General features: G+C 47.2%; 1 protein-coding gene and 1 long non-coding RNA gene across 4 annotated transcripts in view; one reads left to right on the top strand and one right to left on the bottom strand.

Moving 5' to 3' along the window:
• Window positions 1–20,691, bottom strand: part of LOC123761329 (rho guanine nucleotide exchange factor 10) — a 335,115-nt gene that overhangs the window by 62,796 nt on the left and 251,628 nt on the right. Inside the window, exon 1 of one of the 3 annotated variants that reach the window (XM_045747283.2) lies at window positions 4,758–4,883. The exons of 1 other annotated variant lie outside the window; for it this stretch is intronic. The gene's annotated coding sequence lies outside the window, so the exon portion shown is untranslated. Of the gene's footprint in view, window positions 1–4,702; window positions 4,884–20,691 lie in introns of those variants that run through there. One more of the 3 variants, XM_069312180.1, reaches the window with a different exon arrangement.
• Window positions 1–20,691, top strand: part of LOC138356261 (uncharacterized) — a 127,603-nt gene that overhangs the window by 41,798 nt on the left and 65,114 nt on the right. The gene's annotated exons all lie outside the window — the stretch shown is intronic.

Below are 20,691 nucleotides of genomic sequence, written 5' to 3'. Positions count from 1 at the left end.
CAAGCCTGAATGGTCCCCAGGACAATATGCAACTGAAAACTCACACCCCAGAAGTGACTCGAACCCATACTCCCAGGAGCCACGCAACTGGTATGTACAAGACGCCTTAATCCACTTGACCATCACGACCGGACAAAATGAGGTGATAGCCGAGGCTATTTGAACCACCCCACCGCCGGCACTCGGATAGTAATCTTGGGCATAGCATTTTACCAAATCACCTCATTCTTTGGGGCACACGTGAGGAACACAAATGCGAACAAGCCTGAATGGTCCCCAGGACAATATGCAACTGAAAACTCACACCCCAGAAGTGACTCGAACCCATACTCCCAGGAGCCACGCAACTGGTATGTACAAGACGCCTTAATCCACTTGACCATCACGACCGGACAAAATGAGGTGATAGCCGAGGCTATTTGAACCACCCCACCGCCGGCACTCGGATAGTAATCTTGGGCATAGCATTTTACCAAATCACCTCATTCTTTGGGGCACACGTGAGGAACACAAATGCGAACAAGCCTGAATGGTCCCCAGGACAATATGCAACTGAAAACTCACACCCCAGAAGTGACTCGAACCCATACTCCCAGGAGCCACGCAACTGGTATGTACAAGACGCCTTAATCCACTTGACCATCACGACCGGACAAAATGAGGTGATAGCCGAGGCTATTTGAACCACCCCACCGCCGGCACTCGGATAGTAATCTTGGGCATAGCATTTTACCAAATCACCTCATTCTTTGGGGCACACGTGAGGAACACAAATGCGAACAAGCCTGAATGGTCCCCAGGACAATATGCAACTGAAAACTCACACCCCAGAAGTGACTCGAACCCATACTCCCAGGAGCCACGCAACTGGTATGTACAAGACGCCTTAATCCACTTGACCATCACGACCGGACAAAATGAGGTGATAGCCGAGGCTATTTGAACCACCCCACCGCCGGCACTCGGATAGTAATCTTGGGCATAGCATTTTACCAAATCACCTCATTCTTTGGGGCACACGTGAGGAACACAAATGCGAACAAGCCTGAATGGTCCCCAGGACAATATGCAACTGAAAACTCACACCCCAGAAGTGACTCGAACCCATACTCCCAGGAGCCACGCAACTGGTATGTACAAGACGCCTTAATCCACTTGACCATCACGACCGGACAAAATGAGGTGATAGCCGAGGCTATTTGAACCACCCCACCGCCGGCACTCGGATAGTAATCTTGGGCATAGCATTTTACCAAATCACCTCATTCTTTGGGGCACACGTGAGGAACACAAATGCGAACAAGCCTGAATGGTCCCCAGGACAATATGCAACTGAAAACTCACACCCCAGAAGTGACTCGAACCCATACTCCCAGGAGCCACGCAACTGGTATGTACAAGACGCCTTAATCCACTTGACCATCACGACCGGACAAAATGAGGTGATAGCCGAGGCTATTTGAACCACCCCACCGCCGGCACTCGGATAGTAATCTTGGGCATAGCATTTTACCAAATCACCTCTGGGGTGTGAGTTTTCAGTTGCATATTGTCCTGGGGACCATTCAGGCTTGTTCGCATTTGTGTTCCTCACGTGTGCCCCAAAGAATGAGGTGATTTGGTAAAATGCTATGCCCAAGATTACTATCCGAGTGCCGGCGGTGGGGTGGTTCAAATAGCCTCGGCTATCACCTCATTTTGTCCGGTCGTGATGGTCAAGTGGATTAAGGCGTCTTGTACATACCAGTTGCGTGGCTCCTGGGAGTATGGGTTCGAGTCACTTCTGGGGTGTGAGTTTTCAGTTGCATATTGTCCTGGGGACCATTCAGGCTTGTTCGCATTTGTGTTCCTCACGTGTGCCCCAAAGAATGAGGTGATTTGGTAAAATGCTATGCCCAAGATTACTATCCGAGTGCCGGCGGTGGGGTGGTTCAAATAGCCTCGGCTATCACCTCATTTTGTCCGGTCGTGATGGTCAAGTGGATTAAGGCGTCTTGTACATACCAGTTGCGTGGCTCCTGGGAGTATGGGTTCGAGTCACTTCTGGGGTGTGAGTTTTCAGTTGCATATTGTCCTGGGGACCATTCAGGCTTGTTCGCATTTGTGTTCCTCACGTGTGCCCCAAAGAATGAGGTGATTTGGTAAAATGCTATGCCCAAGATTACTATCCGAGTGCCGGCGGTGGGGTGGTTCAAATAGCCTCGGCTATCACCTCATTTTGTCCGGTCGTGATGGTCAAGTGGATTAAGGCGTCTTGTACATACCAGTTGCGTGGCTCCTGGGAGTATGGGTTCGAGTCACTTCTGGGGTGTGAGTTTTCAGTTGCATATTGTCCTGGGGACCATTCAGGCTTGTTCGCATTTGTGTTCCTCACGTGTGCCCCAAAGAATGAGGTGATTTGGTAAAATGCTATGCCCAAGATTACTATCCGAGTGCCGGCGGTGGGGTGGTTCAAATAGCCTCGGCTATCACCTCATTTTGTCCGGTCGTGATGGTCAAGTGGATTAAGGCGTCTTGTACATACCAGTTGCGTGGCTCCTGGGAGTATGGGTTCGAGTCACTTCTGGGGTGTGAGTTTTCAGTTATATATATATATATATATATATATATATATATATATATATATATATATATATATATATAATATATATATTATGTTGAATTATAATAATGTTGAACAAGAATACTTGCATAATAGACAAAACCCAAGATTCAAGAAGATTACAAATTCTTGAGGCAATTCACATAAGAATAGAGCGACCTACCATGAACACCCAAATCACGGAACTATTTACTCTACCCACCATGAGAGTAAGGACAAGACAAGAACATATCGATGCCAACACAGAAGACAATGTCCAACATAACAGGCCAATTACACTGGATTAATCTTTGTGTTTAGATAGGAGATGCCTCATATGGGCCAATAAGCCTTCTGCAGCCCCTATGTTTATCCCTTATGTATCCCCCCATGTTTTCACCTTCATTGTATTATCACCTGACCTAATGCGGGTATAAAATCAACTAGTATTGTAAGATCTGTTCACTTGAGAATGAACCATGGAGGTTCGAAACGTCGTGCAAATTATACAAATAAGTGTAATACACTTTATAGTAAATCACTTCTTTTCTTCACCTTAAAAGTACGAAAATGAGTTTTGGAGAACTCCTATTTCAATTAAGCCCTGATGCTAAGAAAATAGTTAGAGGGATAGAAGCCCTAAACCAGAAAATAATAAATACAGAATATGCGGTCATATTCAATGAAACATAATATATATATATATATATATATATATATATATATATATATATATATATATATATATATATATATATACACAACAGCAAGTAAACACAAGGAAATAAATTAAACATTTGACCGCTTTCGTATAATTAACACGAATACATAACGTATGTTTTATCACGCCTTGATGAGAGTAAATACACGACGTAGTTCCGTTCATTACAGTCACACTTCGCCCTCGTGTGTACATCTGACTAATACATGTATTAATGCAAGGAGTCGTAAGTATTGTGTGTGTATGTTAGCTAGAGCACCTCCCCTTGTGTCGGATCACCACCACCATTCTATCACGCCATTATGGTTGTGAGTGCTGTAACAGAAGAACAAATATTAATTGACACGACCCGACTTTATGGGTCGGGGTTGATGGAGGGACGTTATGAAGACGGGTGGAGGAAGGGTGTAGAGTGGAGGGCTGGTCATAAGTGGAGGGCGAGGAGGTCTATAGTGGAGGGCTGGTCAAGGGAAAAATGTAGAGTGGAAGATGTAAAGTAAAGTGGCATAGGTGGAGGAAAATATGGAGTGGAGGTGGTATGTAGTGGTGAGTGGAGAGATGGAGTGGTCAGCTGGTCTCCCAAACAAAGCTCTGCTGGCAGGATACTCCCTCAAAAACAACATCCTTAATCATATTATAAATTATCCCACATTACGGCTCAAACAGCCCTCGTCCTCCACCATTTCTTCCAACATTACCGCCTTCCGCACACACACACACAACAACATCCACCATCTTTACGAACGTAATCACCAACAATTACGTAAACGAACCACATTATATAGCGCCCATCACTTCCCCTCTTCCCCCCGAACTACCATTCTCCAACACTAGGCACAACTTCACCACAATATCTTACAATACCAAATATCACAATGTTCCTTCTCCCTTTTCCATCACTCGAGAGAGCGACCTCTGAGCACCAGGTCCATGGTGACCAACACTGCACCAAGGGAAACTTAGTCCACCACTTGTCATGGTCCAAGACGGGCGTCGAGGAGCACCAAGGTGTCACCAACAAGGGTGCAGCCGGCCTCGCAACATTCCCGGTACCTTGCGACACTCTTGCCTAACCAACCACGCAAGTAACAAACTCCTTTTTGTATAGGCAGGTCTGGCGTCTCCTCCGCCGCTCACCTCCACTTCACATGGGATTTTCCAATGAATATATTTCATAAACAATTTATTTCACATTTATTTTCCACTTGTATACTTTTGGGTCAATTATTTCTGCATGATGATCGTTCAGTTCGTAAGTTGATTAAGATAACACAAACTTAGTTTTACTTTAAACTTCTCCAGCACCCACTGGCGGCCACACAAAACTTCATGACCGAGATTTTTTATTCCTATTTCTCGCTCACTTTCTCTACAAAATGTGAGTAACTCAAAACACTTGCATTTCTCTCACTACATGCTACTCTCTTCCTCCCACACAGAAGTATAGGTAATCACAGTGGTTAAGGTGCGGGTAATAGGCGTGTGTGGTCAAGGGAGGCCAGCGAGCCACAATGTGAGCACGAAGGACCCGTCACTTGTGTGATCCTCCGCGTCTGGGCGCCGCTCCGCTACTGAATGACTGGCTGAGACAGCGCGATGGATGAAGCTCTCGGTTGCCAGGCGTAGGGTCGTGGTTAGGCGTACGGTGGAGCCCGGGCGTAGGCTGGCTCCCAAGTATACGGCGACTGACAGACGTCAACTCCATGCAGATAGTTAGTTGACCAGACCACACACTAGAAAGTGAAGGGACGACGACGTTTCGGTCCGTCCTGGACCATTCTCAAGTCGATTGTGACTTGAGAATGGTCCAGGACGGACCGAAACGTCGTCGTCTCTTCACTTTCTAGTGTGTAGTTTGGTCAACATACTTCAGCCACGTTATTGTGGCTCCTCGTTTGCACGCAGACAGTAAGTTTCAATAACATGGCTGAAAATTGGGCACTCAAGTCTTAAATATAAGTGTGACACTATGTAACACTTCATACAGTCTAGAGTAGCTGCATAAATGCAGATGTACATGTCTTAATAGACTACTTGGAACAGTGTTTGTCTGTCTGTCAACAAATGCATGGGGAAGGTAACAAGATCCTTTTAAACAAGAGATGTTGGTACTTTTAAAGCCACTAGTGCTATCTAGGGTGGAACATTGATGAACACTAACATCATATTCAGTGTTGGAGAAATTGCCCGTATTGAGAACCTTTACTGCCAGATTCCATTGACAAATTATTGAGATTGCTTAAAAATCCTCAAAGTGTACTCTCTGTAGCGCTGGCCAAAAATGCTATAATTTACACTTAGAAAATATTAGCAAGACTGGTTCCAAATCTGCACACTGAAATAATTATTTACGATAGCAGGAGACATGCCAGAATAAGCAAAACAGCCCTATTGCACAGATGAGTTGCAATGGATGAACTAAAAGATAATTCTATAAGCATTTGGGTCTAAGACTTTTCAACACACTCCCTCTAAATATAACATGCATTACTAGCCGACCTCTCACGGTGCTCAAATGGGAATTTGATAAACACTGCCGAGGAGTTTTATTAAATGGATTCCGGCAGCAAAGTTCTCTGCACGTTCTCCATGGTAGCAACTCCACCTCTGAATGGTGTTGTTACTGCAGTAATGTTCCAACCCTAGAGGGTACTAGTGATTGATTATGATCAGTACTAGTAATTGATTATGACATGACTATGATCAGTACTAGTGATTGATTATGACAAGTCATCATTTGTTTGTCATAGCTTTACTAAAAGGTTCTTATTATCCAGCCTTTAATTTTTCTTGCAGTTGTGACAGGTTATTGTGATCTTTAAAGTGAAGGTTTTATCCGCCTTGAAAAGCATCTACAAAGAGTACCTAACAAGCCTGGCTGTGAGTCTTACCTCAGATAGCGTGCACCGGCGTCTGATTGGCCAGGCCTGGTCAGAGACCGGGGTGCGGGATCATAGCTCCCCGGAACCACCTCAATGTAACTCATTAAAAAGAGGTCAGGATCTCCTCTTGAGGTTATCTTGAGATGATTTCGGGGATTAGCGTCCCCGCGGCCCGGTCCTCGACCAGGCCTCCTTTTTGTTACACATCAGCTAGGAAGCAGCCCGTAGCAGCTGTCTAACTCCCAGGTACCTATGTACTGCTAGGTAACAGGGACATCAGAGTGAAAGAAACTCTATCCATTTGTTTTCGCCTCCACCGGGATCGAACCCGGAACCTCAGGACTACGAATCCGAAGCGCTGTCCACTCAGCTGTCACGCCCCTATGGTCTGAGGAAGACTGGCCACAGGCCGGGCTAAAATACTCTAACACATAACTCGAACCAGACTCAAGTAAACTACAAGGTACTTGATACAGGTAGCTGGCTCTCGTAGAATTATGTCTGGCATCGAGAAGACGCCAGGCATTGGGTGGTTGACATGGGTAGGGTGCCTGCCAACGAGGAGTAGGTGCCTGGCAAGGGGGTGCCTGCCACACGATGGGGGTTGGTGCCAGTCGTGGGGTGGCTGCCAGACAATGGGTTGGTGCCAGTCGTAGTGTAGCTGCCGGGCGTATGTTGTTGTTGTTAGGGGAGGGGAGGGGGGTTTAGTAGCAGATAGGAGCTAGCTGCTAGGCGCAGGGATGGTCCCTGGCGTAGGGTGTCCGCTTGTGTCGTAGGGGGTTGCCAAGCTTCGATCGACCTACACACACAAGGAACGCCGACCCACGCCTTCGCCACACCCGCCACGCCTCAGACCACATCACTTCCACACCCAAGATCCTTCACGCAACACAAAACTTAACGTCAATAATCGTGGGAGAACTCAGACAAAGTCAAGGTTCGAGAGCCCCTCTGCCGCCTTCTTGCTACTTTGGGAGTTGAACAACTCTCAAAACCGACTACAGGTAAACTACAGATAAAAAAAATTCCAGATAAACGAGGTTTCGCTAAGGTCTTCTTCAAGTCTAATGAAAATGATTCCAAAACGACATACATGTAAACATTTATTTCTGTGGTTAATGTTCGTTACGCAGGTGTCACTCTGCTGGCTGGCACACGAACTATAGTCACTCTACTGGCTGGCACACGAACTATAGTCACTCTACTGGCTGGCACTCGAACTATAGTCACTCTACTGGCTGGCACACGAACTATAGTCACTCTACTGGCTGGCACACGAACTATAGTCACTCTACTGGCTGGCACTCGAGCTATAGTCACTCTACTGGCTGGCACACGAACCGTATGGCCTCAACTGGAGCAGAAAATAAATAAATCACATAATCAATCAAGAGATCTCTAGGTTAGTCAGCGTCGGAGGTGGTGTGTGCGTCGCCAGCCTGGCCCCTCCATGGAGACTTATCCATACAGTCTCAGTCTCAGTCTATCAGTCTATCAGTCTCTCAGTCTCTCAGTCTATCAGTCTCTCAGTCTCCTTCCCCCCTACCTTTCCCTCTTCCCTACCTTCCCTCCCTCTCTCTCTTCCCTACCTTCCCTCCCTCTCTCTCTTCCCTACCTTCCCTACCTGGGGCCTCACAAGGCTATAAATACACCTCAGCCAGCCAGCTAAATGCAAGATTTTTATTTCCCGTGTATAGGTGCCTCTTGTCGCTGGCATTACCTGGATGTCGACACACACGGCACTTGTATACGACAAACGGACATACACACAACCTGCCGTACACTAGCAGTCATTGACATACGAAGGAACAGGCTGAAACCAGGTATATGGGAACTGGTGTACGTGGCAGGCAGTCGTATACGGGAGCTGGCGTACATAACAAGCAGATATACACGGGAGCTGGCGTACATGGCGAGCCAGTTCCTGTGCACTGATGTAGACATAAATACCACGTTAGTTTTACACTAAAAGGTGGTGGCGCATACGGACACGGCTGAAAGGGTTACGCCCACGGGCTATGAGGGGTTACGAGCATAGGTTAAGTAGTTTACGCATATTTGGAAGTCTTACGCACAAGGAGCTATATAGGAGGTGAGGAGTACAGAGGAGAGGTGGCTACGCAGACGGGAAGAAGGGGGTAATAGTATGTTGACCAGACCACACACTAGAAAATGAAGGGACGACGACGTTTCGGTCCGTCCTGGACCATTTTCAAGCCGATGAGAATGGTCCAGGACGGACTGAAACGTCGTCGTCCCTTCATTTTCTTGTGTGTGGATTGGTCAACATACTTCAGCCACGTTATTGTGACTCCTCGCCTGCAGAGGTAATAGTACCCAGGGGGAGGTGGTCACGCTAAAGGGGCATGAGGTTTGGCAAGCGGGAAGACGATTTCCGGAACCCGGGAAGAGAATTATCCGGGTCATTACACACTCGGCACAGATATACTCTTCTCAAATAACTTCAATCCACTTTTAGAACAGACGACTTGCCAGAGTGTTGTCGGCAGGAAGTTCTTGCACGAGGCATGCTCTGACACGCCCAGCAACATCGTAGGCTTGTGAATCAAGCTAAACCGGTGGCGGGGGTCGTCAGAGGCTCCCCCGCATGGGATTAACGATCTACGCCTGGCTGGCAGCGGGAGGGTCACGCCAGAGGGGTCAGAATCTTACTACAGCGCGGCCACAGGACTCGCCACTAAGGCAAACGTCACAGGAACACCCCTGGACAGGCATCTCAGAAGCGCTTCAGCTCCTGGAGTGCCATCACATGAGTGTCCCAGCTCCCCGGGAGGTCCTAGCAGCAGATCCAAGAGCAATTTTTCAGCGATCTTGGCAAGCCTCTAGAGCTTTTTCTCAGAGCACACCAGATAACCTCTCGTGGGTCAAAGTAGTTTTAAGAACCCTCTAAAAGCCTTGAAGGGTTTCAGATGGGTATAAAAAGACTTCAAATGACCTCAAGACTTTTCCAATATCCAAAAGAGGCCGCAAATGCTACTTGGAGGCTTCAAGAGGTCCAATGAGGTTTCATTTAGTTACCGGAAGATCTAGATGGTTTCCGAGACTTCCAGACGGCTGCAGAATTTGTGAAATATATTCCAAGGGGGGTTTCACAAGATCTTCCAACTGCCTGCAAAGGATTCAAGTAGTTTTGGGAGGCTCTCGGATAACCCCCAGGTCTTCCTCAGCTGCCAGAGAGATTTCAACGTTGTTCGTTAGTTTATATATGAGGCACGATGGTAGGACTGAAATTGGAAACCTATGATGACCAAAACACTCATCAGAAAATGAAGAAACAACGACTTGATAATGGTCCAGGACGGACCATTATCAATTCATGTGAATACAGCGGACACGAGTGGACGTTTCTGTCCAGGACGGACCGAAACGCCGTCGTTTCTCCACTGTACAATGTGTGGTTTGGTCATTATATCTTGAGCTAGGTTATTGTGACTCATCTTCTGCACTGGAAGCCTAGCTGGTGGTAGACAAGGAGTAGACGACCGACATACTTTATTGGCGTTACCTTGTAGGTAAGTATTGAGGTAGGCAGAAGGCGACTTAAATAAGTTCATCTATAGGTAGACAGGAACAAAGAAATCAACCTTGTGTTTACTTATAAATAGGTAAGTAGGTAGATAAACAGGGAAGCAGCGACGAATCTACCTAACGTTGCTTGTAGGTAATCAGGGAAGAAGCAGACGACCTAATCTACCTGATGTTGTATGCAGGCAGGTAGGTCGGGGGCGACCCACCTGGCTTTTCCTGGTGTGGTGGCCGCCGAGCTGAACTGAGGCACACAACCGGTTTGGGGCACTGGGTGGGAGTGGTGCTAACGGCCCACCCGCCTGTCAGCTGACCCAGGTGCAGAGGCGGCCAGCCAGACACACTCCTGTTGACCAGGGGCCCTGCCGACACACTCCTGTTGCCAGCCGACACATTCCTGTTGACCAAGGGCCCCTGCCGACACACTCCTGTTGACCAAGGGCCCTGCCGACACATTCCTGTTGACCAAGGGCCCCTGCCGACACATTCCTGTTGACTAAGGGCCCCTGCCAACACATTCCTGTTGACCAGGGAACCTGCCGACACACTCCCGTTGACCAGAGGCCCTGCCGACACACTCCCGTTGATCAGGGGCCCTGCCGACACACTCAACATGCCTCCTGTCTGCTCCTGAGGGCTCGCTTTCACTCCGTACTCACCTACATGCACTCAACTGTTTGTGCTAGACGGTCAAGTTTCGGCATATCTTTTTTTTTACCGTCACACGTCTAGCGAAACGGCTCGCTTCCTCCTTCAGAAGCAGAAATCCATTATTTCTTCTAAAACTGCGTAGTATGTACCGAGTTGATTTCTACAAGCCACCACCTCTGTCCGCCTGCCTGTCTCTCTCTCAACACAAACGAAACATATATCAACGAGAACTTACCATATAAGTACGAGTCAAGAAGGGAGCTGAGAAAGAGTGTTGAGGAGGAGGCGTGCTAGAGGCGAGCTCCCAGGGGAGTGAGGGGCTCTCATTACCATCATGCACGGCCCTGCATGACGGTCTGGCCTCCCCGTCCCTCCCCCACCTCTACCTCCTCATGTTGCGTGTCGCCTCCACTGACGCATGGCAAAAAACGACTCCCTTACAACTTACGCAGTAAGTGACCGGCCGACTGAGGACCCCAGTGTCTGAAGACTGCTAGTGGTACGGGATGTGTGGGGTGTGGTTTGGTACTGGATGTGTGGGGGGGCGTGTGGAGGGTAGTGGATGGGGGTGGTAGTGGGTGTGGCGGGTGTGGGGAGAGGTTTTTCGTGTACTGTACAGATCGTGGTCACTGAACTTCGAGAATTGTCAATGTATTGATAACGTCATGTCTGATATATCTCGTAACAGAGTACATTCAGTGCGTTGAGACGGTCCCGATGCTTTGCTGCTACCCTCCGTTCTTAATCGACACTCACAAAACATCAACTGTGACTTACATGCCCTCATTTCCCTCGCCTCACTCTTGTACCTTTAAGAACAACGAGCTCTATGTTGTATAGCATTATGAAAGCCCTTTAAACACCTGTGGCTGGGTGTTCAGTAACTCACTACACTGCCTGTTGTCTAACAAATCTCTAACCCTGGCAATGGAGGATAAGAAATTGTATATATGATAGCAATGTATAAATGAATGGCCACGTGTGTGTTAGAAAAGCTGAAACAACAAAAACAAGCCTCCTTTGTGTCTATTACCGCTGGTAGAACCTAAGTGGACAAAGTTTGTCTTACAGAACGTCAACTCTAACCTTAATGTTTCCCTCCATCGCTGGTAAGACTTTGGGCTCTCCTCAGCCCAGATCTAGCTTTACTTGATTGTTTCAATAACTTGTTCATATTCCTTTTCTTTATGTCCTTCGTCTATTCATATTCTTCAATAGCATCTTCACAAGTTCTTCGTCTTTCAAAAGAATGGAACTTCGATGATGTTAATCAACATTACTTAGGTTGATATTGTAGTCCTTTGTTGAATGTTTTCTAGACAATTTATATCCAATATATAGTGGAGTTTATGTCCATTATAATAGTTACAAAAACTGGGCATAATAGGTGGGAATTAAGTGTTCACCATTACTCCCGGAACATCGTATCGTATTTACCAACACCCATATTATTGAGCTAATATTTAATGACACATTCTTTTCCTAAACACAAATGACACTTTCCTACATGAGAAGTATCGGTCAAAACTTCAAGATGTGCAGGTTGTTGAGGTCTGCTAGCAGCTCTTCAGCGGCCTCACCTGACATCATAATGTGATGTTCGTTACATCATCTGTAGTGGCATGCATCGATAGTTAATCCAATATGATGATCATTATTATATATTGTTGCCAGAAGAGTTCCCTCGAGGACTGGCGAGTGTATCCGATGTTGCAGGAAAGTAGGACGCAGCCTTACCCCTCCCCCACACTGTCTTCCCTCTCCCCACACTGCCTTCCCTCTCCCCAGCGACAGTTAGCTAGGGAGTAAGATGGGAGGTGTTGTGCTGGCTGGCTACCTGCCCGGCTTACTTGTCAGCTCAGGTGGGTTTCCAACCCCCTCCCTCTAACCCCCTCCTTCCTTTCACTCATCCTCCTCTATCTTCTCTTTAACCCCCTACTCGTTCCTCATTCCTTCATTTTCTTGCCTCTATCTGTCTCACTTTGTATGTAATACATACGACCTGACGTTTTAGTTGTGGTCTTCCTGGATTCGTGCGTGTGTCCCCCCACGCCTCACTCGTAACTCCTTATCCTCACACGGCACACCTTGCCCTCATACCCAGGCAACACCTTGCCCTCATACCCAGGCCACACCTTGCCCTCATACCCAGGCTACACCTTGCCCCTCATACGCAGGCTACACCTTGCCCCCTCATACCCAGGCTACACCTTGCCCCTCATACCCAGGCTACACCTTGCCCCTCATACCCAGGCTACACCTTGCCCCTCATACCCAGGCTACACCTTGCCCCTCATACCCAGGCTACACCTTGCCCCTCATACCCAGGCTACACCTTGCCCCTCATACCCAGGCTACACCTTGCCCCTCATACCTAGGCTACACCTTGCCCCTCATACCCACGCCACACCTTGCCCTCATACCCACGCCACACCTTGCCCTCATACCCAAGCTACACCTTGCCCCTCATACCCACGCCACGCCCCATTTGCTTCCTCATGCTCACTCGCCCCGCATCTCACCTGTTTATTTATCACCTAGGCCTTATACGCTCTTTTATGTTGGCATTTATATGTCGGGACAGATACTAGAACCGGTTAGGCTATCTAGCCCCATGTTTCCCCAGAACATGCTCCACCAGTCGTCTTACATCCAGGTCGTCAATTGCTGGTGGGCGCAGAGGAACCAGGAGAGTGAAGAAACGGTGCCCTGTCGTCCCTCCTCGACCAGGATACTGTGCACTGACTGTCATCGTCTGTATCGATCGCTTCAAGGCTCGCTACCGTGTCAACCGGATGTCTCAGATTAATCCTCGCGTACACACACGCACACTGCTGCTTCTCGCTCTCGGCAGGAAGGACTAGGTAAGCATACATGAACACAGATGATCGTCCTTTGATTCTAGAAGACATTTAACACAGTTCTACACAAAAAAACTCCTACGCAATCTTAAGAACCATGTAATGGTATCTGGAAGGATGCCTAATTAGATAATAGGGAACCTTTTGATTTGTAAACAGGTCACGGAGAGAGAAGGGCCAGAAGAAAGGCGCCAGCATGGAACACGTACTCTGTGAAGCACAAATAGAAAGTCAAGAAAGTCCTAAAGGTCTCTGACCACAAATATAAACCATTTTTATGATGAATTTCTTGTGCCACAGACGCTTGCCTCTCCTCCCAAGCCCTGACCAGACCAGATCACCCGGCAGCTGGGCAAGCCAGGCACTTTCTCTCTACCTCCCCTTCGCCTCCTAGCGAAGGGGAGGTAACCATCTCATCGACTTGAGAATGGTCCAGGACGGACCGAAACGTCGTCGTCCCTTCACTTTCTAGTGTGTGGTCTGGTCAACAACCATCTCAACCTTTACACAAGGGTGTAACACACAGGGACACGAGCTGTCTTCACATGTAGGCACGACAAAGCATTAGAGGATCAGCAATAGCTACACCAAAAATCAATAAAAAGGCGGGAACCCAAGAGTATAAGCTCACCTTCCTACAAACGCCAAAAGGAAAACACGCACGAATGCCCACAGACACACACACACGCGTGCACACACACACAAGCACCCCATCCCCACACACACAAACACCCCTGCAACATGGAAGCGGACACCTCAGAGCCCCGCGACAACTCCCAAGTTGTGTGAGACGAGACCTTAACAGGCGCCGACAACCGGAAATGTTCACCTCGTCGCGACAAACACGCCCGTCACTATGAATCTCCAAACAAGAAAAAACACGTCTGTTTAGTTTTTGTTTGACAACTTGCATGTGGCAGTGCGTCAATGGTCGTCAATTCCAGAAGGTGCAATTTTCAGCTAGGCAAAGAACAATTAATCCGTTCAAAATACGACGAATTACTGGCAATTAAAGCGCCGTGATATTGACATCTGCTTCAATAGGTCAGGCGGGTTGCTTACGTTTATACGTTTCTGGGTAGGCAAAATAATTGCATTTTTTACGGAGTGGCAAATTTAAAGACCGGACTGAAATACCTGAGGGGACTAAGTGTGACAGGAGGCCACACCCGCCTCGGGCCACACCCGTCTCGGGCCACACCCGCCGTGGGCCTCACCCGTCGTGGGCCACACCCGCCGCGGGCCACACCCGCCTCGGGCATAATACACGGCCAACACCGTGCTCAGTAGAGCAGTTGCGTCGTTACGGTGCCGCTGGACCACCTGCATAATGTCTCAACTTGACCTCCATCAAGTGGTAGTCATTATTATTCATTATTCACACACCTACGATTAATCACTGGGGTGTTTGTGTAAGGTGACGGAGTGACAAGTTATTGCATTTATTGTGGTGTTGATAAGACATCCGAACATTGTCAGAGTATTAAATGGGTGGTAGTGTGCCAGGGAGATGTGTTGGGCGTAGAGTGCCAGAGTGTAGTTAAGGGTGCCACCACAGTGTCACATCCCTGGCACCATCAACAGAAGGCACTGGGAAGGTGTCTTTCTTGAGTTAGTCTAAACAACAATGAAATCTGACATTGTAAACAGCATCACCTAGTTATGGAGTTCATCGTGTTTCATATGTCTCTTGTATGTTTATACTTCATTTGGACAGCTTAAACGTTAATTTAATAGCTCAATATTTAATCTTTATTGTAAATTATTTATTAGCGTGTCTTTGATTCGTGTAATGATCATTAGTCCATATTGTATACTTGTTATTATTTCCTGGCACTTATTTGTTCATATATTTGTCAGTGTAATTGTTGTACATGAACTATATTTTAGGTAGACATTTTTTTATCCCCTCAACCGCCTGCAGCGCTGTTCCTGCCATGTCTTTAATGCTCAGGCAACACATCTCTTGCAGACCTCCTCCTGGCATTGTCTCGCATCTCTCTCTCTCTCTCTCTCTCTCTCTCTCTCTCTCTCTCTCTCTCTCTCTCTCTCTCAATTGTTTGTACGAGGGGTTGTCGTGGAGGACAACAACCAGCAGCAACAACAATTACTACTACCACCACTGCTATTACTACTAAAAAGGAGGAGGATACAATTACAGCAACTACTACAGTAACCGATCACAACAAGAAGTGAACCAATCATAATGATTATCACCACATCAACCACAGCCCTTATAACACTTCCTCACCACCACCACAAACATCCACAGCAAGCAACAACTACGCCGCCAATCACAACACACCACGACAGTACGTCAGTATCAACCCCTCTTGATCCTACACTCTTTAATTTCCTGCAATCATACCTCCCTCTGTTCCTGGCCTCCCTCTTTTATCCCTGACCGTCCTCTTCTCTTCTAGTAAGCCCTCTGCTGTTCCTAGCCAACCTCTTCTATTCCTCACCATCATTTCCAAACGGGGTCACGGCGCTAAGGTCAATATCATCATTACTACCACTGCCAGATCACCAGAGCTTCCGTCGTCCTCACCCCATCTGCCTCCACTGGACTACCATGACAAGCTCAGCAAGCTATACGCACACACGCAGTCGCCCGAGCAGCACACGGTAACACGTACACCCAAACATGGCCGCATACGCACATATTTGGTATAACTAAATGCATAGACGTCGGTTATCGCATAATCGGCCATTTACCTCATCACGAAGAGCACACAAGAGCCCAGCTTCTTCCTCCTAGGAATCACACCAGTGGTTCCTAGGAGAGAAAAGTTGGGTAGCTTCGTTGAGTTGATGTATCAGCAGATAAACAATATGTATATATCCCATGCGTCACTGTTATTGCAGTTAAAAAGGTAATACAGTCCATTCAACATTTCCCAACCGCGAGTGGGCCGGAGTGTATCCGATCCTGGCTCCGTCGTCGCTCCAAAATCAATCGCTGTTATCGCGACGTTTTGGCGGGTAAAAACAGTACCAACATCTGCGATACCTATATGATGAAGAGGTCTTGGACGGTGAAGCTTAGTGTGTGTCACCAGACTCCCAGCAGGACAGAGGAGGGGGAAGGCAACGAGCCTGCGGGCCGCTCCAAACAACAGCTTAGTGGACCAAACTCTCGCAAGTCAAGCCTGGCCTCCGGCCGGGCTTGGGGAGTTGAAGAACTCCCAGAACCCCATCAACGAGAGTGGGGGAGGAGATGGCAGGGTACAGGTGATCATGGTGCAGGTTTAGCGTGATAAACGTGACTCGTTTAACGGATCATACAACACAACAGTTCAGATTAACAAACTAACTGGCAATAACTGGAGAGGGGAGACCGAGGTCAGTTCATTCTCCGACCACAACAAAGGAACCAATTTAATTCTCTGTGTGAAACAAAGAGCGAGAACCCACTGACTCGAGTTAGAAGAAGTAAAACGCACAAGCATGAACTCCACCTGCTGTTGTTGTTTAAGATTCGTTACTTGGAACAAAAAGTTTAAAGTAGCACGCGCTATGGTGAGCCCGTAATGAACTTACCTGGCACAGGAGAGGGGCGATGAGTGAACTCAACCAAATCGCGACTAGATACGAGTGTTGGCATGGTTATTCACTTAGTTGCTCGTGCAGGGGGGGTTGAACTTCGGCTCTTTGAACCCGCTTCTAAACTGCAAATCAAGTGATGTGCAGGTTTCCGAGCCTATTGTGCTCTATCAAATCTGAGTATAGAACTATGCATGAAGTCTACCCCCCCAATACCTCACCTATTTTGTATTTATTTACAAAGGTAGAAACAGAAGCAGACGACTTCTTACTCCTGGTAGCAGGCTGGAAGCTTGTCTTTATCATAGCTCATGGTAAACCTCACTCATTAGTTTCTCTGGAACACGACGTATTAATCGATTAACATCCAGCTACTCAATTACTTCTGGATAAACACGGGGGAACAGCTAAATATTGACGCCCTGTCAATCTTCCCTGGCCAGACCCAATCACTAGCGAGGCGATGAACGTGTGTGTGTTACCACTACACCACCAAAACTTCTATCTGTATTCCATTTGTTGTGTGTGTTCTCGCCTAGTTGTGCTTCCGAGGGGGGGGAGGAGGAGTGTTTGAGCTTTGGATCTTTGGTACCGCTTCTCGACTTCAGTCTACTGATGTACAGGTTCCTGAGCCTATTGGGCTCTATCATATCTACATTTAAAACTGTGTACCTGGTCTTGCTTCTCACCAGCTAATACTAACACAAATACGAATGATTTTTGGTTCAATAGGCAACACTCGTAGCTGTGTAACTAATGTAACTAAGTAACTAGTTGCAAATGTAACTAAGTTAATGTAATAAATAAAAATTATACTCAAATCACAACGAAGATAAAGTGTTATAGTTGAAACCTTTTACAGTTCTGTAGACAAGCAATAACATTGCTTCACGCAAGCAAGTCTAGTGCTTCACGCAAGCAACCGTCTACTGCTTCACGAAAAAATTGCTTCCATATATAAATAATTAATTTAAACTGATAACAAATAACGACACTCCGATACCAAATATGACAACGACCTAACGTAGCGACAGTACAAGCGCCTCACTTACAACACCTGCAGAAAATGCAAGAGTACCAGTAGCAACAACAACTAGTCTCAATAACAACAGCAACAATAACAGAAGCAGCAACAGCAGGTTGCAATAAGGACAAGAAGCCCACAGATCCACATCCCACCCAAGCAAATTCCAGACGAAACCCGGGATGGTCAACACGGCGTAAAATTGTCTTGATCTGTTGCTCGTATGACGACCGTCCTCCATCTTGACGTCACAACCACACGCTACACTGGGCCAGAAAGCGAAAAAAAAATCACAGTGACGACTCAACCCCATCACACACACACACACACACACACACACACACACACACACACACACACACACACACACACACACACACACACACACACACACACACCTAACCCCCCCCCCCCCCGCCAAGGGTGTCCACAGCAGTGCATGTCTGCGGTAAGTCTGGGGGCAGTCTTATCTGTGATAACTTGATGTGGAAGGCTTTTGCAGCAGCCCGCAGACCCTCAAATATATTAGACCTCGGCTCATCCCGCACTTTCTGCAGGAAAAGGTCCAATTGCCTTTTGAAAACATCCTTTTATGCCCCGGTAACATTTCTTATATTTAGTGGGAGAAGTTTGAGGACCTGTGGACCTCTGATGTTCAGTATTAAGTGATTGTGTCGATGGCAGCTCTATTTTGGGTTTATTCTACACGTGAGTAGATGTCTCACTGTCGCTGGCTGTGTCTGTCTCTCCTGAGGGAGTAAACATTAACCATTTGTAACTTCCGTATTGGACATTTAGCATCAATTTATTAAATGCATCAATACTAAAACAAAATTTTAATATGTACATGAATGAAATAATCCATCAGGCATTAATTATGCATACACAGTACAGCTGTAAACACAAACTAATGCTGGTGCACAAATATCATCAGTTGGCCAAGATCGTCTTAGAAATAAATACACTTTTGCTCAGAGGTTATTGGCAACACGTAAGTAATTATCAAAAGAAGACCCCTCGCCGGGGAGACTATGTAGCTATTGGTTCCTGGAAATCTCCTGGAACCAATAAAAGAAGTGGTTTTTTTTTCCTGAAAAGAAAATAGTTCCAGGAAAATCTCTAGGTAAGGTTCAAGGATCCGAGTCAATTATGGCGGTGGAGGTCGACAGCTTTTAACTGATTAGCTCGTCGCCAGCGGAAATGTGCTCCACCACACACTCACGCTCGGGAGAATGAGTAGAGGGAGAGGCGATGAGCATGGAACCCCGGAACCTGCAACTTGCCTTAAGGCCTCGTTGCCTATCTGTCGCTAGTGGACCGTCGCCATTCGTCGCCGTCACCTGTGAACTGTCAAATAAATTTTTTTCATATCGTTGACATACTTAGGTAGACAGGTACCCCTGGACGATATGAATGGTTACATAATCCGAGTGTGATAGTATAATCTTCATCTTGCAGGATGGTTAGTCATGTAGGGACATGTGAGCAGTAGCCTGCACTTGCAAACTGTGGATGCATTATGAGGATATCCTCAAGAACACAGGAACAGATAAAGTAATTACCGAACTCTAGGTACCTCATATTGGCAGGTCAAAAGGGTCTCTAGTCTTATCTTAAAGTATCTCCGAGGCGCTCGTTGATACCACGATTCATTGCTATGTTGCAAATTTCAAACTGTGATTAGTTCATCAATACCAGTCAACAACTACTTTTGCTTTTATCCACAAACCCACGCTTCCAGTTTACCAACCCCCCTATATACCTGACATCCACTTATCCGTCACCACTGCCCCATCACCCCCCCCCCCCACACTCGAAGGACCCCCCATAACTCACTCACCCAGCCACCATGCCACCATTTCTAGACCACACTGGCGACAGCTGTGGCACCCCTTGATTCCGCGACAAAGGCCATTATTGAGATAGTTTAAGAGTACAAACAGACGCTTCACTGGTATACTGGTTGTCCAGGAGGCCCGCATCCCACAATCACCCGTCATGATCAAGTAAACACCTAGTGTTACTCTACTCCCAACACCCAGACAACACCCACCACAACCAACACCTCGTCCTACACCCCAGTCCCCATATCAACTGGGGTGATATCAACATATGAACATATAACACTCCTATATAACACACCTTACACCTGCATCAGCTTGTCTCCCTAGTCACCTTCTCATGTCTACCCTTGCCAACACCTCTGCAACAAGTATGGCAGTAGTTAGCGCCCTCGTCCGTGTGCAACGACGTGGGTTCATATCTTCGGTAGAGTGGGATGACTGGGAACGGTTCCCTCAAAGTTCGTCCCGGTTCACCCAGTAGTGATTGGGGAACTTAGTCGCACCCAGAACTGTAAAATCTGAATCTGATGAAACGAGTAGCGTGTGAGGCTGCTGACGGGCCGTTGCAAGGCCAGCACTTATAGCCTGTAGCCACAAAACTACTCCTCCTCTACCCTCGAGCATATATATATAAACATATACAAAATAAGCACTCCTGTCCATTCCCAAACCCGTATCAATGGTGACTTTATTCTGCCCCAGACACACACACACAAGGCCACGTCCACCGCTCTCCACCCCATGACTCCCGTACCTCTCGCCCCTCTCCTCCCACTCCCTGAAAGTGGAAATTGTTATGACATACATTGTGAGTAGAGGCGTCTCCTGATGACTATACCAGTTTACCAGCGTGCTGTATGGAGAGCGTCCTATCCAGAAAGGTGACCAGTTCCTGTCCACCTCTTATCCTACTAGCTCTCGCTTGCGCTCAAGCTAAATTATTCCATTACTCTGCGGGTAAACATATTATCACACACGTACACTAACCTGCAGAAAAATCCTTTATCGCGGATCAGATATTAAAATGAGACCCCA

The sequence above is a fragment of the Procambarus clarkii genome, chromosome 7 (assembly GCF_040958095.1).
Source record: "Procambarus clarkii isolate CNS0578487 chromosome 7, FALCON_Pclarkii_2.0, whole genome shotgun sequence".
Lineage (NCBI taxonomy): Eukaryota > Metazoa > Arthropoda > Malacostraca > Decapoda > Cambaridae > Procambarus > Procambarus clarkii.
The sequence above is the reverse complement of the archived record's forward strand: the minus strand, read 5'-3'. Positions and strand labels throughout refer to the sequence as shown.